This window comes from Nycticebus coucang, chromosome 15, assembly GCF_027406575.1.
Source record: "Nycticebus coucang isolate mNycCou1 chromosome 15, mNycCou1.pri, whole genome shotgun sequence".
Classification (NCBI taxonomy): Eukaryota; Metazoa; Chordata; class Mammalia; order Primates; family Lorisidae; genus Nycticebus; species Nycticebus coucang.
In genome coordinates, this window is record NC_069794.1 from 21,911,300 (window position 1) to 21,938,392 (window position 27,093).

Below are 27,093 nucleotides of genomic sequence, written 5' to 3' on the forward strand. Positions count from 1 at the left end.
TATCTTCACTCAGTCAGTAACAAAGTGGATGACTTGGACCAATTAATCAAGCTCTCTGATTCTCAGCTTCATCTTCTCAGAATGTAGCAAATTCCAGAAAAATCTCTCTCTCTATCTCTATATCTCTATCTATCTATATCAATATCTATAACTATATCTATAATTATATTATCTATATATCTATATCATCTATCTATGTCCTATCTATCTATCTATCTGCTGTGCTAGTACTTAGCACTTAGAAACTCTCAGTACATAGTCTAACTCAGTACATAGTTAAGCTATCTTTAACGGACTACTTAAATTCAAAGGAAAGGAAAATACTAAACAAATTCAATGAGTGGTTTAAAGCAGGTAGGTGTGAGGTAGTAAGTAGAAGACTAAGATTTGTATTTTGGAAATATTGCACTATCGAGTTTAGAAAAGTGATTAAAAGGAATTGAAGCTGAAGGAAATAAAGTTAGGAAGGGGAAAATAATATGGGTTGATGCTAAGGTGTAGGCAGTAAAGACAGGGAACAGAGGACAGGTTTGAGAGATATAAAGTGATAGAATCATTCAGAATTGATAACAAACTGAGAGGGAAAAATTTTGAATGGCTGTGAATATCTCACATCTGCTTGAGTCAGCACCATCATATGCTGGTGGAATTAAGTGAGTTATACAGAAAATAGAGAAGATAGGTCCTAGCCCAGTTTCGATTGCTGTCTGCAACTGGGCAATTTATGGAGAAAAGAGATTTATTCGGCTCATGTGTCTGCAGACTGTGCAAGAAGCACAGTTGCCCCCATCTGTCTCAGGGAGCTTCCACTCATGGCAGAAGCAAAGGTCGAGTAGACTTGTCACATGGCAGGAGGGAAGAAAGAGAGAGGGGGAGACACAAATTCTTATAAACAATCAGCTCTCCTGGAAACTACTGGGAAAAGAACTCAGTCATATAGGGAGGCCACCAAACCGTTCATGAGGAATCTGCCCTCATGACTTAAACACCTCCCTCCAGATGCCATCTCCACCATTAGGAATCAGATTTTAACATAAGATTTGGAGAGGACAAACATTCAAACTATATCACATGTCAATTCTTCTTCTTTTTTTTTTTTTTTTGTAGAGACAGAGTCTCACTTTATGGCCCTCGGTACAGTGCCATGGCATCACACAGCTCACAGCAACCTCCAACCCCTGGGCTTAAGCGGATTCTCTTGCCTCAGCCTTTGGAGTAGCTGGGAGTACGTGCGCCCGCCACAACGCCCAGATATTTTTTGGTTGCAGTTCAGCCAGGGCTGAGTTTGAACCCGCCACCCTCCGTATATAGGGCCAGCGCCTTACCGACTGAGCCACAGGCGCCGCCCACATGTCAATTCTTCTTCATCTACTCCCACCACAAAGGGTTAGGAAGGAGGGTGTTACTCAGTATCTCATAGAATCGGCAGTTGAGAAAGAAAGTGATCGCAAGAATAAAGCACAGACTTCCCAGGAGGCCAAAGGGGGTATCCTCAAGAGACAAAACAAGAAGGATGATTCTGAGTTTGTGGGTGTTAGAGTCTTTATTAACATTCCTTTGCAAAAATCACATAAAGCATCAAGGCTCTTGGAAAGGAATAGTGGCAGGCTTGGTCCAGGAAGGCTGGCGAGACCATATATGTACTGCCAGATCTTATCCAGACATGATGTAGAAACAGCCAAAACAGCAAAACAGCCATCTGCAGAGGAAAGAAAAGCCTCAGACAACAAACATACCTGAAAAACACAGCGTGGGATGAGACGACAGAACAGAGCCAAGTGTTCTGTAATATTATTTACTTTGCCTGAACATTAACAGAGACCTGGAAGAGGGATTGACCTCAGAAGGGCTGAAGTTTAATTTTTGAATCAGGGGTCGTTAAACTATGGCCCTTGGGCCACATGAGGCAGTCTGATTGTACTTGTTCCCGTTTTGTTTTTTTTACTTCAAAATAAGATATGTGCAGTGTGCATAGGAATTTGTTCATATTTTTATTTTTTTTAAAATGATAGTCCAGTCCTCCAACGGTCTGAGAGACAGTGAACTGGGTGAACTGGCCCCCTGTTTAAAAAGTTTGAGGACCCCTGCATGATAGATAATAGAGGTTATTTGGTTTAGAAATACAAAAGCAATGCATTCTTTCATATAATCTGATACATCAAAAATATAGTGGGAATGGAATGATTATTTTTGTTAATAGTAGGTTGAGGTAAGACTGTGAATGGGATGTGAGAAGACTATGTTGCAAAAATACTTAGATATGTGGATTATCAATGTATATGTGAGAAATAAGACATGGGGCATAAATGAAATCACCCAATGAATAGATTTAAATAGATTTAAACTCAAAAAAGGCCATAGACAGAAACCTCAGTAATACCTTCTTTCCATCTGTGTGGGAAAGAAAATCTATCAAAAAAAATAATAAGATCTAAAACTGGAACTCTACACATCCTAGGAATAACATTAGTGAATAAAGGAAAACCTGAAAACAAAGATGCCTTGGGTCACATGAGAGGAATGATAATTAAAAATGAAGAAAAGTCAATGATGTACATATACCACAATTTATTAATCCATTCGTGAAACTTGGTAAATGTGGAATGTAAATATCTTAGCACAATAACTAAGAAAATGCCAGGAAGGCTATGTTAACCAGTGTGATGAAAATGTGTCAAACGATCTATGAGACCAGTGTGTGGTGCCCCACGATCACATTAATGTACACAGCTATGATTTAATTAAAAAAAAAAAAAGAAAAGAAAAGTCAATGATGAGGAAAAGCAAGAAATTACAGAGAGGTCAAATAAAATAAATATGTGCTGAAAAATATTGATTTGATTTAGTAATTACACTCCAATGGGACAGATCTTAATTCTTTTTCATAGTTTAATTTAAACTGTCATAGATCATGTTTGTAGTCAAATGCCATTTTAAATACTACTCATATAGTTTTCTTTCCAAGAATTTTAGAAAGGAGGACATTTATTTTCATCATGTTTATAATTCAGAAATCAGAGCCTTGATTAAACATGATATTTTTTCCAGTATCTCACAATTATATTAATAAAAAGCAGAGAGAGCTTGGATTTGGACAAATTTAGGAAGTCTCAAGTGAGATAGGAGATTGGAGATTCGTGTTTCTGTGAAATCTGTTCTGCCACTTAGGCCATATGACTCAACCTATGGTGAAAGAGGTGTCCAAGGAGGATGGGAATAGGAAGTGGTGTCTCCCTAAGGCCCATGTTAAAAAAAAAAAAGTGGCGGAAAAATCCTGGCGATTCTATAGCAAAACAATGCCCTCTGTGACAAAGAATCAATAACTCTTCAAAGCTGCAGTTCCTAGCACAGATCATGCATAAAGTCACAGTAATGTTTGGCACCTTGTCCTGGGTTTTCATAGATAGACTTTAAGTCATTGAGTGGAAACAACAATAATCAATTATAAGCTAGAAAGGCACATCCAGAATCAGTTTCAAACAAATTTGGAAGTTAAAACAAATTAAATGAACAGGAAACCCACTTCCCTATAGTATCAATTTGTCAAATTGATGTCTTTCTCTACCTACATTATGTACACTGAGGACAATCAGCACAGGAGAAAACAGTTGGGCCTGGTTCACCAATGGGTTCATGTAAGACTCTGATGCTTGGGATAGACCTACAGAGGTACTAGGATTAAAATATGATTGCAAAATCATACAGGCAATATTAAGAGTGCTAAAGGTAGATGCTCACGTTAAGTTAAGCATCTTGGGAGATGCTTGGGAGAAGTGGGCCAAGATATAGGCTGAGATTCAGACATGTTGTTGCAAATATTAATGATCTATTTAGTAATCTTTACTTGAGGAGAATTTTATTGTAGGAACATATTTTACTTCATCAATTCATAATAAAATCAGAAATTTGGGGAAGTGCAGAATATTTGAGAAGTTTATTTACACTTGTGTTAAAATAAATTTTCCAGCACAATTATTTATTTCTTTTTGTTGTCTTTGTAGCAGCACAATTGTTATTATGAAAAATTTCCAGCTGTAAAAAGTGACTTTATATCTTTTATATTAATATGGATGGAGATGAAACACATTCTTAGTAAAGTATCACAAGAATGGAAAAACATGTATCTAATAGACTCTATTTTATTATGAAGCCAGAAGATGATCCAACACATGCCTATATAAGAGAAAAACTGGCTGGGCACCTGTAACTCAGCGGCTAGGGTGCCAGCCACATACACTAGAGCTGGCAGGTTCGAATCCAGCCCTGGCCTGCCAAGCAACAGTGACAACTACAACCAAAAAATAGCTGGGCGTTGTTGTGGGTGCCTGTAGTTAAAGCTTCTTGGAAGGCTGAGGCAAGAGAACCGCTTAAGCCCAAGAGTTTGAGCTTGCTGTGAGCTGTGATGCCACAGCACTCTACCATGGGCAACAATGTGAGAATCTGTCTCCAAAAAATAAAAAAGAGAGAGAGAAAAACTTAATTCTATTTAAGTTAGGAGGAGGGCAAGTGGGGGAGGGAATGAAGGAGAGGAGGGGGATTGGTGTGCTCCCACTTAAAGAGCGCCAGGTTGGAGTGTATGGCACAGCTCTTGTGTACAAGACACAACTACTTGATGGACTTTACCTAAAAATTCAAAAATTTGTTTGTACCATCACAATAACCTGAAATTATATTTAAAAAAAGTTTTCCAATTTGTATGAAATAAACTTTTCTTGAAATAAAGATGCAGTCAAAATTAAATTTATAATATAAATGGTTATATATCAATTTTTTGAAATTTCACAAAGAAAGCTCTAATACGTTCATTAAAAACTATGTGAACACTCTTAAGGAAGCACTGTTACATAACTCTTCCAGAGAATAGAAAAAAAAACTTCTTGATTTATTTTATGAAGCAGTGAAAAAATAATACCAAAACTAGACAAAGATAATAAAGTATAGGAAAATTAAAGGCCGATATGTTTTGTGAACACAGATGCAAATAATATTTCAAAATCCTATAGAAAATATAGGATATTAGCACAAAAAAGTCCAATGATGTCTAAAGGAAAAATAGAAAATCGTCAAGTTAAGTTTATTTTAGATATGTAAGGTTTTAACCGTTGAAATTTAATCAGTAAGATTTACTTTATTATTACATTATATTAATATGTTATATTAGTATATTAATACCAAATGTGTCAATCTGTTAAAAACAATGGAAGACCTTTGGTTCTTTTAATAGATACAGAAAACAGCATGACAAATTTCAACAATTGTTAATGATTTTTTATTTTTATGTCAGGAAAATTGACTAAAAGGGCGATTTCTTCTCTATCTTTCCCTAGTGGTGTAAAAACAAACAGTGATATCCATATCAACCGTACTATTTAACATTGTATTATCCTGACATTTCTTCTCAGGAAAATACAGCAACAAAAATAAATAAAAAATATGTAAATGTCAAGAAAAAAACAGATTTAGTGTTATTTGCAGGTACGTAATTACATATGCATGAACTCCAAAATAATCTGTAAACATTTAGAATTAACATTAATTTAGTTCAGCATTCAAAAATCAATTGAATTTCTATATATTACCAGAAAACGACGGAAAATAAATAAAAATACATTCACAATATTGTAAAAAAAAACTCAGAATTTCAACAACCAATAACAACAAAAAAATGCAGTAGAGTTCTTATGGCTTCACAATCTTAATAATATTCTATATGTTTTTAAATTCATCCAAAAGATATGTAGTAATATCTCCTTATATTTTCTTTTTTCTTTTTTTTTGTGGTTTTTGGCCAGGGCTGGGCTTGAACCCACCACCTCTGGCATATGGGATTGGTGCCCTACCCCGTTGAGCCACAGGCACCTCCCTATCTCCTTATATTTTCATTTTGTATTACCCTTATTGCCAATTGTGCTGAAGACATTTTATGCACTTTTGTGGATTTATTTTATATCTTCCATCTGTTGAAGTTCATCTGCTCAAGTCATTCTTCCATAAAAAATTCTTTCTTATAATGTAGTAAGTACAATAGCTATGTTAATAAATAAAATGTATGTAAGGTGACATACATAGATGCCTGAAAAATATTACCTATATATTAGGTCAATCAATGATAGACTACAAATACACAAAAAACAGAACTTAGTATTTGTAGCTACTTTTATTGCAAAGTCACTGCCTTTTTTGAAAGAGAGTTGACAGTTTGAAGAAGCTTCTGACAGGCTCAGTGCCTAGGGAGATAAAAGGTGATTTCTGTTTTTAGAATATTAAAGACACAGATATTAACACAATAATTATGTTTGAGTTTAATTTCTAGAAAGTGAAAGAATATTCACAATTTCAAAACAAAACTGAAAAACATAAAAATATGACAGATTTGAGAAAATAGTAGCTATATATTCATGGCAAAATTGCCTCCATTATTAATTTGAAAATATAATTAACAAACTAAAACATTATTAAATACAAATAATGCACCACAGGCAAACCAATGAAAACGTCATAAGCCAAGGTAAGTAACAGAGTGGATAGTGAGAATATGTCATACAACTTTATTCTGCAAGAACATAGAAATCTTGAAAAGATAAAAACTAGGAGTTTTCCAGCCTCCATTAAAGTTTGAAATATACACACTTATAAAATTACTGTAGGATAAACAAAAAATTTATAAAAGATGTGAAAGTACAGTTACGTTGGAATAATTTACCCAAATTTTCTCTGCCAACCATAAATGTGGGGAAACAAATGACAACTCTATTTTAAGACACTGAGCCACATGTAGGTCAGGGCTGTGATATTCGAAAGAAAAAAGAAGCACAAACACCTGGTGATTTGGGGTCTTGTGCTTCAGTGTAGTGTGCAGGCTTGCTGAGCTCAGAAGGCAGAAGTCAGGTTTGGGTGCTGATCAAGCTGGAATTTGTAGGTAGAACGTGGGAGAGGACAGACCTACACAGTGGTGAAGCCGCACAAGTGAGGTCATCACTGGGTCTTGATTGAGAAATTAGCTGCATGTGGCACTGTGAATTTTCAAAGGCTTTTGGATAAATTACTTCTGCAGGTCATGGAGATGAGCACAGGCGCTTCAAAAAACAATATATAGATAACAGGTCTTAAAATGTGTATATATATATATTTGGAATGCTTTGTATTATAGAATAAGAACTCAATTTATTTATTTAACCCTAAATCTTTATTAGACAGATGATCATCACAATGTGATTTCATTTTTAATAGTGCACAGACTACAGCTAATAGAAGGAACCTAGCTAAGAGATTTACAAGTACTTATTCCCCAACATTAACCCTATTAATGATATTTAGGAAAGTTGAAGTGTTTTTACCAGGGGGAAAATAAAAAGAGTTCTTTAATGAAAACCACCTCAGATATACTGTGTTTCTTTTCAATATATTGGGTTTTGGGGGGCTTTCTTTCCTTCCTTCCTTCCTTCCTTCCTTCCTTCCTTCCTTCCTTCCTTCCTTCCTTCCTTCCTTCCTTCCTTCCTTCTTCCTTCTTCTTCTTCCTCTTCCTCTTCTTCTTCTTCGTCGTCAAACCAATTTCACGAAAATGATTAAGATTGTCTTAATGTCTTACAATAGTTTGTTTATCAAGCAAGTGAAAAATTGTTCTTACAGTAGACAAAAAGATCAGATGACTAGCATATAAGAAAGAACCTTCCAGGATGGTTGGAATGAAAAATTATTCATCCTTCAGCCAAGTCAATTAGCTTAGTGGGTGCCTTAAATGGGAGAGTTTATTGCCACAGTTAGAGGAAGTTTCACCTTGGAACAGAAATATTTTAACCATATATATCTTATCCAATTAGGTAAATGAATACATTGTGAGTAAGAAATAACTGGGGATATATAAGCTCAACCCCACACACCTTGATTTTGCTCTCTGTCTTCTAATACTATTTGATGTAAGCTTGCCTATAATCTCAAGAGTAAGAAGATACTATGAACCCTATAAAAATTAATTAGCCAAAAAGATTTAATTGGTTCCAGGATAGGAGAGACATCAATATCCATTAGATAATTCAAGTCCTGGTGGTCACAGATGCATTAAGCTGTCTTTTTTTCCTATGCTAAATAGAGTAATCAAGGTTTATAGGACTGGATTGTAAATATAAAGGGTCCGTAAAATCTGTTCTAAGTAGAAATTTGCCCTGCATTAAATTATGACCTTTGATTGGTAAATTTTAACTAGACTATAAAATGAGATATTGATGCTTGGGTGAAGGGGTCAAACAAATTATAGTCTGTTGGCAAAACCCTGTTACGTGAGAAAGGAGATAAATCTCCTTCATGTTGGGGGCAAATGAAGGTTTATGTAAGGTTAAACTTCTTGCCAAAAGAAAAACCACCTGATTCTCCACTGCCCTTATAATAGATTTTATTGGAAATCCCACTGTGTCTAGGTTGATTGGCAAATGTGTGACTCTCATTTGGTCAAATGTCTTTTATGGAGGCTACAGTGGAAACTAGTCAAACACAGGAGCCCAGAGACCCATGTTTGTGGCTGGAATAAAAGAAAATAGAGCTTCTGGGTTTCCCTTGTATTTAGGCTCTTACACTCTCAGAGAAGAGGTGAAGGACAGTCAAAGATAGGTGAGTTTCTAGAGTTCGATCAGCAAATTTATGCAAGCCTACATCACATCCTGATTTTCAAAGTGGGCGCATCAAATTGACAAAACTTTTAATGTCTCAGAGAAATTTTACACAGCTTGCCAAACCCTGTGATTGAAATTTGACATTTGCCTCAGACAAAAGAGCCTCAGGTTTGATTGACTGTTCATCTTCATGGTGGTTTTAACCCTACATTGGAATGTCCAGGCTGATGTAACCCTACATTTAAAAATGGTTGCCAGAATCCAATGATCATTTATAAAATAAGACTAAAAAAAGTCCCATTTTGATGACTTGAAAGGCTACTTGAAAGACTGAAAAAATACAATACAATACAATACAATAAAAAATAAATACTACTTGCTTTAAAACTCTAATCCAGAAATAAAACCTAGCTCCCTTGGGAGTGAGTTATGGCTGAACTTTCAGATTTGATAATGCCCCATCTATCCTGATAATTTATATAAAAAAAGAAACATTCCCAGTGGAGGAAATGATATAGGACTTGGTTTGACATGTTAAGTATCATATCCAATAGAAGTGGTTACAAACACCATGAAGTGATGTTATCTTGCCTAATTGACTTTGGGAGATCCAAGTGCTTTTTCCCAAAATATGAAAGGAGTTATTTTGCAAAATTCTTATGTAGAACCCATGCCTTGTGATGTTGTTGGGGTCACTGCCTCTATATGATAATTTCTTTACTCCACAATTTGAAACAGATTTCTAAATCTTATGTTGTTGATCGCTTCACTGATGAATTAATAATTGAAAGATATTGGAGATAATGTAATTATAAATAAAACAGCTATGCATTATTTGTTATTTAGAATTGAGTCATATTTTTATTTGATATTTAGAATTGCATCACATTGTAAATATTGTAAAAATATATGGTGTTCTTCAAACTAGCTGATAATTTCAATCCTCTGAAACAAAATGTTGTAGCATTGGCTGTGACTGCTCATTTTATAGCTCTGCTAGAGTACAAGTTTGTGTCTATGTAATGGTATGAAAAATAATTTAAGAATGTGGTACACCTGCTGAGATATGAGGTATTGTCAGCAAAATGTTCACAACAATCTACCGTAATGTTTAATAGTTCACACCAACCTGCTAATTGATGAAATAATGCTGGGACTTTCAGAATCTTACCGATTTTATGCTACCTTGACCTGGTTTTCTTGGGGATGGGAAAATTCATTTGTCGGCAAGAAATTGGCAATTCTTTAATGGGAATTGCCATTTATGCTGTGTTGCTGGATCTATTCAATATTTTACAGTACATTCTGTTAAGTGAATAGCATTTTGTAGACATTTTTGAAAGATGAGGAGGAGAAACACAGTCAACAGGGATAGAATTTAAATAAAATAAACTGAGAAAATTCCAGTTAGGAAATGGAAAAGGCATTAAAGGGAGGCAGGAAACCAAACCACTTGAGAAACATTAACTCAAACCTTTTTAAATACCTAGATTTATTCACAAGGTTATAGATCCTCCCCCACACCACCACACACATACCTTACAACCAGCACCAACAAGACTCTAGTATAATAACAGTGGACCACAGATGAAAGTGCTTAAAGATAAAGAATCTATCTAATGAAGAATAACTAGGAAATATTAGGAAAAACCCCTTAGTTATAATAAAATACAACTTTCAATTAGCTAGAGTGGTATATTAGGTGATTTTTACATGTGGCTAAGTGATAAGTTACAAGACACGGAAGAGAGGAATTGGAAATACTCTATTATAACTTACCTGTACTAAACCCATTTAAGTGTGAACTGAACACTGTGACCCTCTTCTAAATAGTACAGTATGCTAAGCTGGAAAAAAAGAATAACTTTATACTAGACAAATCTGACAACCACTACATCAGTCAGGTAATAAAATTAATAAGAGTGATAATTCAGGTTGATAGTTTGTGTCTTTTCTGTGATATAATGAAATAACCCATTATTTGTGTGGTTTTCCTTAACAACCTCATAAATTCAGTTTAATTAGTAGAAAAACATCAGACAATTATCAACAGAAGGAGAAAGGGGGTAGCAGAGAGAGAGAGAAAGAGGGAGGGGATGGGGGAATGGAAGAACAGAGAGAGGGAAAGGGGGAGGGGGCGGGAAGTCTCAATATGTGACACATCTTATACCCTTAATGAATCACCAACTAATAAAAACAAAAATTTTTGCCCCAACAAAATAGTTGATTGATAATTATGAAGCACATATGGAAGTAAAACTCAGCGGAAATTTAGTGAAGGGAGAGGAGGTGAAGGGAAAAATCACACAAAGTAACATAAAAAAAAAGAAAAATGGGAAAATAACATGAACAGGCATCTTTCCAAAAGAAGATATACAAATGACCAAAAAATATATGAACAGACACTCAACATCACTAATAATGGAAGAAAGGTAAATTCAAACCACTTTGAGATACCATCTCACTCTAATCTCAGTGGCCATTACTAAAAAGTCTGAAAGAAATAGATGTTGACACAGATGTGGTGAAATAGGATGGTTGCTATATACACTGTTGGTGGGAATGTAAGTTAGTACAATTTCTATGGATGTAAGTACGGAAATTTCTCAATGAACTAAAAGTAGCTCTACCATTCCATCCTGCATTCCCACTAGTGGGTATCTACCCAAAGGAAAATGAATCATTCTATCACTATATAAAATGATACCTGCATGCAGATGTTTTTTGAAGTACAATTCACAATTGCAAAGGTAAGGAATTCACCTAAATGCCCATCGTTCAGTGAATGGATAAGAAAAGTGGCATATCTACACACACACACACACACCAAGGAATATTATTCAGCCATAAAAAGAAATGAAATCATGTTTGAAATTATCCTTTCTGCAGCAACTTGCATGGAACTAGAGGAACTGGATGGAGACATTATCCTAAATGGAGTATCTCAGGAACAAAAAAACAAATGGAACACATTCTCACTCGCTTTTAAATGGGAGCTTAACGTTGGTTATGTGTGGTCACACAGAGTGGTATAATGGACATTGGAGTTCATAAGGGGGAAGGGTGAGAGGGATTGAGGGATAAAAAATTACCCATGAGGTACAACATACACTATTTAATGACATATGCACTAAAAGCCCAGACTTCACTACTATGCAATATACCGTGTAGTGAAACTCCATTTGTACCTGCTAAATCTGTTGAATTAATAAAAGTATAATTACGGCCTTAAAGCTTTCAAGTAGGAGACTGGAAGTGTCAACTCCAAATAATAAGAAGTCTAAACTCCAAATAATAAGAAATAGAAAAAAAAATGTTTCAAAAATAATTGGTAAAAAAATCCTCTAAACAATATGAGTATTAGAAAAAGGCATTACCAAGACGGTACGCAATGCCTGAAAACTCTCTTACACGAGAATGTGTTGTGGTAAAATTTATGAAGACCAGGGATGTATGCAAGTTTCTGAAATGTTTGCAGAGGAAATATTTTTAAAATTTACAAATGGTACATGTAACAAATGTGAAACACTTAAATAGTGTTTGGAAAATCATAAATGCTGCATATTCCTAGCACGTCTTTTTAATAGTAGCAAAGATGACAGTCACAGCAGGGATTGTAAATAACGCATCTTTACAATGAAGTATTTCCAAATGGGTAGATATGAAGGTACTTGTTTAGATAAAATACCTAATATTATTTGAATTTTCTTTTTACATACTGGATTCAATTATGTTAAAATATAATGTTTACTTTAAGATTCTGAAACTAAAAAGCACATAGGTCCATGTAGAGCAATGTAAGATTATCTTTGTAAATTTACCTTTAAATGACAGGTATGGCTCTGCTAGTTCTGTGGAGAGATGAAATTGTTCCCTGCTAAAACCACCTGAGGATGAAATTAAACATACTTTAAATGGGCTGCAACCACGGGGGTTCTCTGAAGAATCTATTTGTATAAGGAATGTATGAAGTATTTTTCTTACCTTCTGATGTGCTCCACGATGATGATCTCTATGAAGAAATAGTAAGTGCTTTATAACTTCCTCAAAATAGACAAAGTAAAAAAAAAAAAGTAAAATGAAAAGTAGAAGCAAATTTGACCTACAAAAATATTTCAAATGAGAAAAGTTTCTCAATTAAACAATTTCTTAAATTTTTTAAGCCACTAACTATTAAAGAGAAAGCATGTTTTTCATAAAGAATTTGACTTTGTGTATTTGTGGGTGTGCATATATTTATTTGCTAAGAAGGAAAACTATTTTTTATCATAGCTGTTAAAATTTAAAAATCTTATTTTTAACATATACATATATTAAATTTTACTATTTGAGTGCTTATAAAAGAAAACACACTATTTCCATGAATAGAATGACACTGATTTTGTAAAAGAACAAAAAGTCAAACTCAAAATTCCAAAGAAAGAAAAGTAGCATTGAACATAGCACTGAAAAGCTTTAACTTTCATAATTTGTGCCATATTATCCAAACCACAAAAAGTAGTCTGTCTGTTTTATGACTTGAATCTAATCTACACAATGTTATAAATATTCTTATATTTAAAATATTGTGGTTTTGAGAAAAACGGATTTGTGAAAAGTTTTAATTAATTGCTTTCTTTTTAAAATTTAAATGATCTTGTTACAATTATTTCTACTTCACGATGACAAGTTTAATTTCTAATATCATATATTAATATGTAGGACAAATTGAGGAAGAAATATGGATTTAATTTAAATACTTTTTTTATTTTTCATAATCCTTTTGTTACGAATGTAGAATAACCATCCTATTTAATTAAAAAGAACGCAAGGAAGTTAGGAAAGATTTGTATTTGAAAAATACCTGTAGTCAACATGGCACTTTTTCTTAAAACAGATTTTATGTAAGACAAGTAAGTTCTAGATATCTACTATACAGCCTAAGGTTCTACTTAACAATGCTATATTGTACTTAAAAATTTGATAAGAGGGCTTGGCGCCTGTAGCTCAGTGAGTAGGGTGCCATCCATATACACTGAGGCTGGTGGGTTCGAGCCCAGCCTGGACCTGCTAAACAACAATGACAACTGCAACCAAAAATTAGCCAATTAGCCAGGTGTTGTGGTGGGCGCCTGTATTCCCAGCTACTTGGGAGGCTGAGGCAAGAGAATCACCTAAGCGCAAGAGTTTGAGGTTGCTGTGAGCTGTGATGCCACAGCTCTAACAAGGGCAACATAGTGAGACTTTGTCTCAAAAAAAAAAAAATTGATATGAGAAAGATCTTATCATAAAAAATAATAACAAGTACTAAAAGGAGAGGAGGAAAACATTTAGAGGCAAAAAATATGTCCATGGCATAAATTATGACAATGATTTCATAGGTGTACATATCTCCAAATTCAAGAGTTTGTACACGTTAAATACGTCCAGCTTTTTGTATGTCAGGGATACCTCAATAATGTCATTTACAAAAAAACATTAAAGTTCTAATTATTTTAATTTCCTATCAAGTTCAAATTAAGGCTGCTATTTTTTCTGCTCAATATGTTACCCTTTAAAACTACGAAATTAATAGTATACTGACTAAGTCTTTTAATCTTACATTTCAATGTCTTCCCATAAATGAAGTTTTTTAGGAAATATTTATAAAATTTTTGTACTGTAAAAGGTCTGTAAATGAAATATGGCATGAGAAATTTAAATACACATTTTCACAAGCTATATTGATAAAGCAATTATCTGAAGTAAACACAAAGTGAGATGTTAGTGAAACTAGGAAACATTTTATAATATAGAAAATAAGTTGATGTTAAAAGTCATAAAAAGATTGTAAAGTTACAGTTTAAAGAAGAAAGCTCAAATATAATGGTATATAAGATGAGGGAGAAGACAGAGATGGGTTTCCAATGATAGGACAGTTCATGAACATTCTAGAAAGTTTTAAAAGTAGAGGTGACACACCCAGAGAATAAACAAATAATGAAATTCTTTCCGATAGATTTTCAAATAAGATGCTTGATGATCACAATAGGAAATCTTTGCATTTAAAAATGCAGGGTAAATAGCAGAGTGTATGGGTCTATCATATTTAAAGAGACAAAGTGACAAAGATTGCATCATTCAATAAGCTTAGCTTTCTATGCTCAAGGGAAATCTTGCAACACTAAATTGTTTTCTTTAATTCTGTATTAAATTATAAAATTAAAATAAAGCCATGATAGTACAAGGTCTGACACTGAAAATGTACTTTAAAAGCTACAATAGTTTTCTTACAATAATATTTTAGTAATAATAACTAAAATTGCATTTTCATGGTAATTTACACTTCTACAAAAATATATTTTCTTGAGACACTACTTTGTTATAATTCAATACTAGATGCTGTGTGAACAATACAGATTCAGAGAAATATAAAGTACTATCCTTATGACACCCCATTAATCTGTGTCTATAGAGAAAAAATGAAAATAATTCTTTAACTCAAGTATTAACATTTTTTAAAAGGTCAGATAATTAATATTTTTGGCTCTTTGAGCCATGTGGTCTCTGTTGCAACTATTTGATGTTGTTGTAGCTTCAGTGCAGGTACAAGTGATATATCAGAATAGGTGTGGCTGTGTTCAAAAGAAACTTTATATACAAGCAGTATTGAGTGAGATTTTTACCTATGGGTATGCTTTGTCTATCCCCAATCTGTATGAATGTGTCCAAATGTGTTGAATCTACATTAAAAATTTCCCAGTATTTTGTGAAGAAAAAAACAATGATTGACAGAGTTTTAAGTTAATATCTGAATTAGCAGATGTGCTTTCAAGATGAAGATTTGACTTGGAATGAAAGAGCGGTGAAGATTCAGATCAAGAGGAGAATTAGACAAAAGTGTGATAAAAACCAAACTGTGGCCTGTAGTACCAGAAACTTGGGAGGCTAAGGCAAGAGGCTTGTCATTTGAATCCAGGAATTAGACTCAGTTTCAAACATAAAACAAAATGACAAAAGAAACTGCCCTTCCGTCAGATTTGTTCCAGTTGCCAAAGGAAACTTTTGCTGAAGAAGAAGAGCTGGTCATGAATATTTCTTTCTGCTCAAAGAATTAAAATACGTACTCTCAGCCCTAGTGAATTGCCAGAACTTCAACAATAACACTGCTGTTTAAGAATTCTTTCTCCTCTCCCCTCTATCAAAGGTGTTTCCTACTGAAACTGAACTCGATGGAGGAAATTTGCAGTCTAAATATGAACACCAACTGCCTCAGCCAGGCATGATTTAGTGGTTTCTCAGGAACAGTCACAGAATCAGTGATTCATTTTCTTCCAAGACCTTACTCTGGAATTCATTCTTTATAGTGTAAGTGTAGAGAATAAAAGCTCTCACAGTAATAGGGAGTGGAACAGGTTTTGTTGGGCCCTGGGAACAGAGAGGCAGCCTGAATACAGAGCACTCAGATTAAATCTGCTGAGGGCAGAGCTAGCAGCAGCACCATCGCAGTGGGGAAAGGTCACTCCTGGGGTAATAAATAACTGGGGGAAAGGTCACTCCTGGGGTAATATATAACTGGCTACAGTGTGACTTTTGGAGGAAGCAACCTTTTCTAATACAATGGAGAAAACAGAGATCCTTGTAGTAATGTCTGAGTAACTGCAGAGAGGAGATAAAAGAAATTTTAGCAAGCAGTAAGTTCTCTGAAATGAGACACCAACATTACAAAGACTACTGACCTGTGTTAGTAGTGTTAGAACTCTCTTGTGTACGCAGAGTGGAACGGCAGAATAGATGGATGAATAAAGACACTCTGGAACAGATGAAAAAGACAGTTTCTTCAAACCACAGGGCTTAGGCTTCTTATAAGGTTCTGACCAAGATGGCCATGAAGTTCCCCTCATCTTGACTCAACTTCAGACTGGTCTTCTTGAGGACCCAATCTCTTTTTTCTCTAGAGCATTTTCGTTTCAGATTGAAACAGACCAATTGTACTTATATTTATGAGTCCATAATGTTATTCAAGCAAAAATAATATTGTGATTATTAATGTTTTTTCAAACTGGAGAAAGCTTTGTAAATAAACTCATAATAATGAAACGTTAAATAGAGAGATGTGTGTATACATTTATCTGGTCTTTTCTATAAACATTGAACCTGATGATAATCAAATAGTTTATGAAAAGGAGTTACTCTTCACAGATCCATACCAGGTAATCAATAGAAGGACAAAGTTACAGTATTACAAAGAGTATTATATTTTGGCAAACCCAAATAAAATAATGGATCAAAGATGTAATCATCAGTGGTTGCTAACATTGAAAGAGAAAAAAACAGACATTGCAGACTTCCTCAGAGAGGTATAAAACACAAGCTTCAAAAAATTCTTGCTTTATACCTAAATCTAATCAAACATTTAGATATCGACAGAAAATATAGCAGACACAGGATTACAATCAACACAAACCCACAGTATGAAAAACCTCAAATGACAAATAATTCACATTTTCCCAACAAAGCTGTTGCAAGACAGAAACATACAGTGTGGGCAACCAATACATTAAAATGGTTTTAAGAAATACGTCAATAAAATTGCAGACTTTTTATGTGTATCTTGATTTGAAGAAATAAGCATATAAAATGGTAAGACATTATTGAGTTTTTTAAAGTATAGAATTAGCATTATGAATCGGCTTTTAGAGATCTGAATCTAGAATTCGAATACAGATTATTAGGCTAATTTAAATATTAAATGCTGAGTGTGATGATGGTATTATGGATAGTAAGAAAATGTCCTTATTTTGAGAGAAAGTTGCTAACATAGGTATGATGAAGTGTTAGGATGCATACAAATAGCTTTCAGGTGGCTTAGAAAGAAAAGAAAATATGATGATGCTAATTTGCAAATCGGTAACAAAATTTACATGAAAACCTTGGTTTCTAAGTTATCCTTCTGGTAGAAAAGCTGGGGATTCTAGTTTGAATGAGGATTAAGATCATTTCATTCTGTATCTCCTAAGTAATGTAGCTATAAGAACCTTATTAGAATGCACTGAGGACTCTGAGAATTAGATGGTAAAAGAGAAATTAGTGGGAAAGACTGGAATTCAAACGAATGTGGAAGCAGTGGTGAGATTACCTGTTTTCTCTTCAGTATCTCCCAGCAAGATCTGAATCTGGAATGAAAGTCAGAAATGGACATGGTCATTGAGGAAGATGAAACCAGACACAGAAATTTAGAAACTTCATAGTCTTACCTATACGTTGACTCTACAAAAGTCAAACACATAGAATCAGAGAGTAGAAATGTAGTTAGTTACCAGGGGCAGAAAGGAGGTTGTCAAAGGGTATGTGATTTCAATGATGTAGGGTAAATAAGTCCGAGTGGTGTAAGGTACAGCCTTATGGCTACAGTTAGTAATATTGAAATGTATACTGGAATTTGCCCAGAGACCAGATTTCAGGTGATCTCATAAAAAAAACAAAAAAATCTTCAGTGAAGAAATGGATATGTTGGTTTTCTTCATTTTAGTAATCATCTCAACATGTGCATGTATATTTAAACATCATGTTATACACCTTAAATACATGTTTTTATTAAAAATAATAAATAAAAAATATTAGGGAAATAGATAAGGTATGTTAGAGAAATTCCAAATCTAGGGTTAAAGGCTTATGTGTAAGACTGAAAACTGTAAATTTCTAGAAGTAAATACTGGGGGAAAGCCATGATATTGGTCTGGACAATGTGTTTTTGGATGTAACTTCCAAAGCACAGACAAAGAAAGGAATAGATACAATAAAATTATATCAAACCAAAAAGCCTCTGCAAAGCAAAGGGAACAATGAAGTGAAGTGACAACCTACAGAATGGGGGGAAAATAAGACAAAGAAATGGCCAACAGATGCTAAATAAAATAAAATGAAATTTTAAAAAGGCTCAGTACTATTAATCATCAGCATTTTAGCATCATAGGGGATGACACCTTGCAACTATTAGATGGCTATTATCAAAAAAAACGAAAGAGAAATGTTCTTAAGGATGTGCTGAATAAGAACCCCGGCACACTGTTGATACAGAAACATATGGTGGGGGCAATGTAAATTAGTGAGTAATTAGAAGGTAAATTAGTCCAATGTGAAACTTCAAAAAATTATCAATGAACTGCCATATGATGTAGGAGTTTCATTACTGGGCAAATATCCAGGGAAAATGAAATTGGCATTTTGAAGAGATTTCTGCTCTCCCTTATTCACAATATTCACGCTCCGGGAGCTCCCTAAGTTAATTAAGAAAGGAAGAATGAAAAGGAGGAAGGGAGAGAAGAGGGGCAAGGGAAGGAGTAAAGGAGGGAGCCATCCAAGGAAGGAGGAAAGGGAGAGAGAGGGAGGAAGGAAGGAAGGAAGTCATTTGGTGGGGAAGGGGGTGAAATGCATACAGGGTGTCCAAAAAGTCAAAAATACAAAATATTTACAAAATGTTCTCTGGGAGTTGGCCACCTTTTGTAAAATTTTACAATGAATATTTTGCAAATAAAGATACATTAAGCAACAATGTCCCCTATTCCCTGTCTATAACAACTTTAAGGTTGACCTTTGGGACACCATGTATTTTGAAAACTGTATATTTCTGCAACCTTTCAATTTCTCTGTTGGACTAGAAAAGGATTCAGTAGAGGAAGACAAGAAGTATGGGTGTGGGCCTGGACCCCGCTGTCAGCGTATCCTGGGCTGTCACAGGGTAGGGACACACGCCAGAGTCTAAGGATGTGCTAGTGGTATGAGTCAAACCACTGAAAACCCCTCGGTTTCTGAAACTTCCCCATAAGTCATGGAAAACAGGCAGAGCGTGGCCTGTGTTGAAAATAGTGAGGTTACCATATGCTATCAGCTAGCTGAACTGGAAGATTCCTCATGCCTGCCTCAGAGAATGACTGGGAGTACAAGGATCTCAAATCATCCGAAATCCCCTTCCCCTACATGGTACGCAGGCTTGAGAAAGGGACGTCATTCTAACAAATGCACAATATGTGACTGCGTTTCACCTATCATGGGGTCTCAACCTGTCGCCGCGACCCACAGAAACTGTATTAAAAGATTGTGGCATTAGGAAAGTTGAGCACCACGGATATTCTGCAGAAGTCTTGAGACCACTGTGCTAAAATTAAATACATGAGATTGGGTTTTCTGCTGCTAGTTTGCCCATCAAACTTTAAAGATTAAAACCGGGTTATCCAGAACCATGTTTCCCAAAGAATAAACTGATGAGATTTACTCTGTGAGATTTGTTCTGATAAAAAGGTTTAAGGTCAAAGTGTTGGGAAAAGCTTGAAAATATACATCACCTTTCTGAATTTCACATAACACCCATAACATGGAGTATTTGGTATTCCCTGAAACACACTTCAAAAGAATTGATCCAGCGGAATGCCAAGGCTACGTATTTCTTCATTGTTTTTCTATGGTGAGACTCTTTTTTATAGAGGAACAAGCACACAGGAGGAATAATATTTGAAGATTTTTAAGTCAATAAGAAATACTTTTCTACCTTAGAGTTAACTTATTCTTTTCCAAAATATATTAGATATCCATAAGATATAAGGAGAATTTATGCCAATAAATTAAAATTAAATGTGGAAAATGGACAGATTACACCCTAGCATTTGACTGAAGCTCATCAAGATATTCATGAGAAAGAAGCTTCCCCCACAAAAATATCTGCTTTTGTTTAGACACAGTCTTTTAGAGGTCATTTTAGTGTCAAACCTATCCAGACATCAGAACATTGAAAAAGAATGAAAGTGGCATAATATGATATTTTAAAATAATTTTTATTATAGCTATTTCCTAAGTATAGTTTTTAAAATAATAAGTGGAAAGCCATATATAAAAATAGCATAATTTCTGATACATATCTTTATATTTTTCACTTTTTAGAAGTTTTATTCCTTTAATAATTTCATTCAGGCAATGTAGAAATCATTCTACATAACATGAGAATGTGTATGTTATGTGTAAGTGTGGACATACGGGTAAAATGATGTTAATATTCTAACTTGAGGGATTATGGAAAAGAAAAGAAAATCATCCTGATTTTTCATCAACATATATTGCAATAATTTTTAATGCATCTATAGAAAAAAGTTCTGATATTTTATAGTAACAATTCAATACATAGAATAGTGAGACCGATAAAAAGGACACTCCTTACAATTCGGGTCGGATTAACATTAGTAATTAATATTGTTACACAAAGGCAATAAAAGATCACCTTCAAATGCAAAAATATTTCCTGGTTATATGAAGGTAAGACTATGGTCATCAAGTTGATGTATGCTTCAGATTATAGAATGTAGAAAAAGGTTACATTCATTTATAATGGCATCATGTATTAACATACTATTAAATATATTGAATAAATTATATTCAATTTTAGGAAAATGTGTATTTAATGTGCAATTTTTATAAACTGAAAGAATAAGTTAAATTAATAAAGAGCATTTATATTATGTGTATCTTTTGATTTCAAGTAAAGTATATGTCAAATCAACTTTAGGTGGTAAAAATAAAAATTTTGTCTTACTTTCCTTCTTGGTCCATGTGTAATATACATTAAATGCCAGTTTCAGATTAAGGTAAAACAAAACGTCATACTAACAATAAGCAAGTCAATATTTGTAAATATTTCTAAACAAATGATAGCCAATAAGAATTGATAGAAATATTATTTTATCAGATAATGGGCTTCACTAAACATCTTGAGTTTGAATTTATCATTTAAATAGTTTTTTGCCATAGTCCTAATTCAAATTTCTGTGGAAGTAGGAATGAATTATACTTTTATAGTGAACCTGGTGTTCAGTGTATATGGGGAAAAGTAGAAAATGTATAAATCCAGAACAAACCTTATTAAAAGCACAATGCAGAAAGAGGGACGGAGGGAGGGGGGTGGGGCCTTGGTGTGTGTCACACTTTATGGGGGCAAGACATGATTGCAAGAGGGACTTTACCTGACAATTGCAATCAGTGTAACCTGGCTTATTGTACCCTCAATGAATCCCCAACAATAAAAAAAAAAAGCACAATGCCACAGTGGCAATGCATAAACATTGTCAGAAATCCCTTTCATGGAATCTCATGTATGGAAAATATGTATATGTGTATGTAATTTCAGTTTTCATTAGCTTTCTTGTGTTACCAAAGGAATACTTGCATGTGAAACTGTGACTAAAATATTTTGTTCATTTTAAATAACAGACATCATAAAAGTATTGCAGCATTCTTTCCTTTTTGTCTTGCAATAAGCAAAGTTTGTTCATTTTGTTATGGCATCACCCCCCCCCAAAAAAAAGTAATCATTTCTCATAAAATATTTCAATTAAATTCTGTTTCCATTAATTTGCGGAAGGTAAACTGATAATTTTAGGTTGAATACCAATATGTGACTAGCTGTAGTCGCAGCTACTCGGGAGGCTGAGGCCAGAGGATCACTTGAGCGTAGGAGTCTGAGGCTTCAGTGACCTATGATTACACCACTGTACTATAGCCAGAGCAATAGACTGAGGACCTGTCTCTCCAGAAAAAAAAAAAAAAAAAGAATTACCAGCCCAGAATGAGTACAAATGAATAAAGAATTTCTATTGTCTGGTGGCACCTGTAGCCCAGTCGGCAGGGTGCCAGCCACATATGCTGAGAGTAGCAGGTTCGAACCCAGCCCGAGCCTGCTAAACAACAATGACAACTGCAACCAAAACATAGCCAGGCATGGTGGTGGGTGCCTGTAGTCTCAGCTACTTGTGAGGCTGAGGCAAGAGAATCATTAAGCCCACCAATTTGAGGTTGCTGTTAGCTGTGATGCCACCACACTCTACCAAGGGCAACAACTTGAGAGTCTGTCTCAAAAAAAAAAGAAAAGAAAAAAAGAAAAAGAAAAGCATTTTCTATTGTCCTGTAAGTATGAAAATGCTGTCTACATTTCCCTCATTATCCAAGAACTATAGAATGTTTAATCATGTTTTTCATACAAAAATAAATGTACATGTGAATGAAATATCAGGAGAATGTACCAATATGTATGAGATGGAGAGAAAGACCCTATTGTCTCCATAGCAACAATATATTTAGCCGGTTGCTATAGCATTATGTTAGGTAAAGAGGAAATATATGAAGTACATAGAAAATACAAATTTACAAAATTAAAAGGTTCATACTGATACAGTATGAACCCACATTTTCTTAATTGTCTCTGGAATTAGGACCCTGTTAATTTTTATAGTTTGGTTTATAAAGAACTAGAAAGATCTATGGTGTCACATTTTATGAAGACTGTTGTCATTTTTGAAATATGCTTGGCTGGTCTCTGTAGATTTGTTGTAATGATTAAATAAAATGAGATAATTTTGGTAAAGTTCTCTGTAAATTTTAAAGAGAATCACAAATCCATTAGTAGAATTCTTTCAAATCTTGATAATGAAAATCTGGCACTTCTCTTATTAGTTCATCAATAAGAACCTTCGCATGTAATTAGGTTATTCCGTTCATCTTATTTTGTACCAGAAGCTAAATATCTTAAAGTTCTTCTCCCAATATTTAGCTCTAAATTTCACTTTTTTACCCTAGAAAAATCCAAAATTAATACATAGTTTACAAGAAGGTAATGTGTGCAATAACACACTGAGGCTATGGCCTGAGACTAGTCTTTTTAGGGTAGAAAAATGTTTTATTAAACCTGATGATCCAGCACCATATGGATAATTTCCTAGCTTTTCCCTGGCAGAGCTGACCTAACGAACTATATTTGACACAAACAGTTTCTTCGCATAATGATGAAATTTAAAGAAAAAATAAACATTTGGCCATTGCTGTATGTCTCTAGTTTTAGAAACTTGGAAAAAAAATACAGTTGAATCTTCAGCCTTTAATTATACTTTTCCTACCGCTATTTGAAATGCACAGAAAATTTTATGTGTGTCTCAGAGATCTTTCTTTGCAAACTTTTACAGGTTGCCGGCAAACTGTATTTCCACAAATCTTGGCTGGGGATGAGTTGGACTCAAGGCTTTCAAGTATTCTCTAGGGATCTTCATTCCAGAATCCAGGCTAAAGTGTCAACCATTGCCTGGTGTATGCTCTTTTGATTAGGGAGGGAGGACATGGACAAAGTTGGGCAGAACATTTCAAGACCTCTTAAAGACTAATGAAGGAGAAAGCACAATGGAACTTGCCTTTATGTTTCATTGGTCAAAGCAAGTCATATTGCCGAGTCCAGTTGATAAGCCACTGACAAGTTATGTCGAAAGGATTTCAAAATATGGATCCAGGGAGGGAGGAAACATTAAGAAAAATATCAATAAATAATTTAATATTTCACAAATGCGTACACCCCACTGTTCACAATAGACAAAGGTCTATTTTTCTTTAATTTCTGCTATTTGTGATCTTTGTTATTAGCGGCATGGTAAAATTTTGACTTGCACCTTATACTCAGACTTTTAAATGTCACTTACTTCCTCTTTGGTACTGAGAAGTTGTTGTTTTATGCTGTATTTCACTTTGATAACTGTGATATTTATGTAAAAAGCAAGCCTATTTGAATCCCATAACTAAATGTTACTCATTTGTGTTCTAGATACCTCAAACTGGTGAGCTTAAACCAGAGAAAAGTTCAGGAAAGTAAGTGAATGGAAAGAAGATAACAAGTATAAGACTAAGGGTAGATGCCCAGGAGATGGTGTAAAATGGTAGTAACTCCTGCTGGAGTCCAGTGAAAATGAACAATGGAAAACAGAGGTAATAGGCAGCATGTTAAAAACAAATTCATGATACTGACTTATTTAATGTGAGAAGAATCAAGATTTGAATGTATAAGTTGGCCAACCAAGTAAGTGTACGTAAGCTAATAATACACGTTTTGGAAGTCAGGTAAACTATTAGTATACATATTTTTCACCTCATAGAAATAAAAAATCCTGCATAACACAGTGTTGTACACTTTATAAATGTGTTAGTATATGAATCAATCAACAAGAAAAGAGACAATTTTTTTTTTTTCCCTGTAAACTCTGAGTAAAATACCAGTGCTGCTATTTTGCTGGGTTAACATAAGCAGATCTCCTGTTAAGATCAGAGTAAGGAAGAAAAGATTTACTAACTTTTTCATACTTGATTCAATATCGTAGATTATGCTGAAAAAATTAAAAACACTAACAGTTTCAAATGTAAATTTAACCTACTGAAAATATATATAAGAACCATACTTAAAGTTCATGGTAAATATAAGTTTCCATTTATTGGCAAAACTAAAAACTACAGAACATTGGAATCAGTTAAGATAGGTTGAAACGTCAATGATAAATCTATCATGGGAACATACCTTTCAAACTCATTAATTAATGTACAGAGCCTATTAAAGTTGCCTTGTGAGAATGAGATCTATCAATGAATTCACAAAGAAATTGATAATTAAACAACAATAAACTTATGGAATTTATTAATAATGTATGATAAATAATTGCTTTATAAATGTATGGTATTAATCATATATATTAGTTTTAAATTTTAAATATTAACATAATATTGTCAACATCTATGGTAAAATTCATTTCCTAATACATGCTAGATGATATAAGTCTTGATGTAATGCAGATATTACAAAATCTTCTTTCAGGGAATTTATACTATAATTTTAAGCTACTTTTCTTCTGATTCTAATTTAATCTTACTTTCAAACATAATAGTTAATTAGTAAGACATCAAACAGTTCAAATTCAATAGCATATACACAATTAAATGTTTGTCCTATTATATTAGCTATCATTATTTTCACTTTCATAAAGGATATTGAGAAAATTATCTGGACTTTATCACAAAATCTCATTTTTCTTTATTTTGCTAAGAAAGAAAATCAGATAATGTCAAAATTTAAAGGATTCCTTTAATATTATTCCTTATTTCTCACATTTTTAAAAATAGCATCAAGCATTCAATTAACCATTTTCCATAAATAGAAACAACAAAAATGGCATGCTTCATTGAATCCCCCAATGATAAATGTCATTGACACTCCAAAATATGACCATTCAGATTTGCCTTGCAGGAAAGATAGCAGCTGAGGGATGTATTTAACGTTTCATAATGCCATTATGTGCATTGTTGATAAATTTTTTCTAATAGGAATCCACTTGTTGAGGGAACAGTCGACCTATGTTCTACCTAGTGAGTGCATTACTAAATAAGATAATAGTGATGGCTGATTATTGTATTTCTAGAATCAAACCATAAATCTTGATTTGAGGTATTTAATTCATAATAAAATATAATAACTGCATCTAAAAGAAAAATATCCTCTTTAGAGAACAACTATTTTGTCTTTGTCTACCTGTATTCTGACCATTGTGTTTTATTAAAATTCCAAGTATCATTCATTTTAGAACTTAGACACAGGGTAATATAATATTTAGCATGTTTCAAAGAGGGAATGCCTTTTCATGAGTCTTTTGTATGATTATCTCTATTCTTCTTTTACCTGGTAAAACGTACCTAGTATTCGATACCTAAGTTAAACGGAATATTTTATCTGAAGTTCTCTCTGACTTTAAAGAAATTAATTTTTTTTTCTTCTGTGACTTTTTATATTTTCATCATCTGACTTAATACCTACAATAAACCTACTTGGTAAATACTGAATAAACAACTCTTTATAGATGATAGAACAAAATCCTAGAATTTTTTCAGTACCATTCAACAACAACAAATACGCATTGAGGGTTGTTTTCCTTTAAGCCAGTTTCACTGAAAATTCTACCTTTTTTTCACTGTCTCGATTGCCATGTCATTTCTCTCCCTCTCTCTTTGACCTCTTCTGTGCTTTCTGGATTGCTTCCTGGTTCCATGCCCAGGTACCTTTTTGGAAACTTATTGGTGTGCTATTTGTGGGCAGAAAGCATATTTTGTGGTACTTATAGACCCAGCCCTCAGCAGACTTCCTGGCACACAATAGGTGCCAAATGATTATTTATAAATCTGACCTGGAGAAAGAATATTTCTGAAGAAGCGCTCCCCTGTGTAATTCCATAAACAAGTATCTTTTGCTTTTTTTTTTTGAAGACTTTCCAAAAAATAAATTACTCTTAAATGCACATATTATTCCATTCTGCCATGCTTGGGAGGATTATGCCTAGCCCTGTGACTAATATAATCAAGGTAGTGTAACTTAAAGGATTCACAGACTGGTAAGGCTTGGAGAAATTATTTGGCAACCTTCACTTAGCTCACTGATATGAACTAATATGTTTAATAGTTCTGTCAGAGCACCTAGGTATTTCTCTGAGAAATGCTACAGGAATTTTCACGCATCAACAGTAACAGTTATAATTTATTACCGCTTCTATAATGTCTTTAAAAGTATAAGTCACACCGATCTTCAGGGAGTCCTTCCGGTTGTAGTCAATGATTATTACCATGTAATTGAGAAATACAAAAAGAGCATCTTTAAGTATAGCTGAACTCCACAGTTAGCTGCATATCAAGT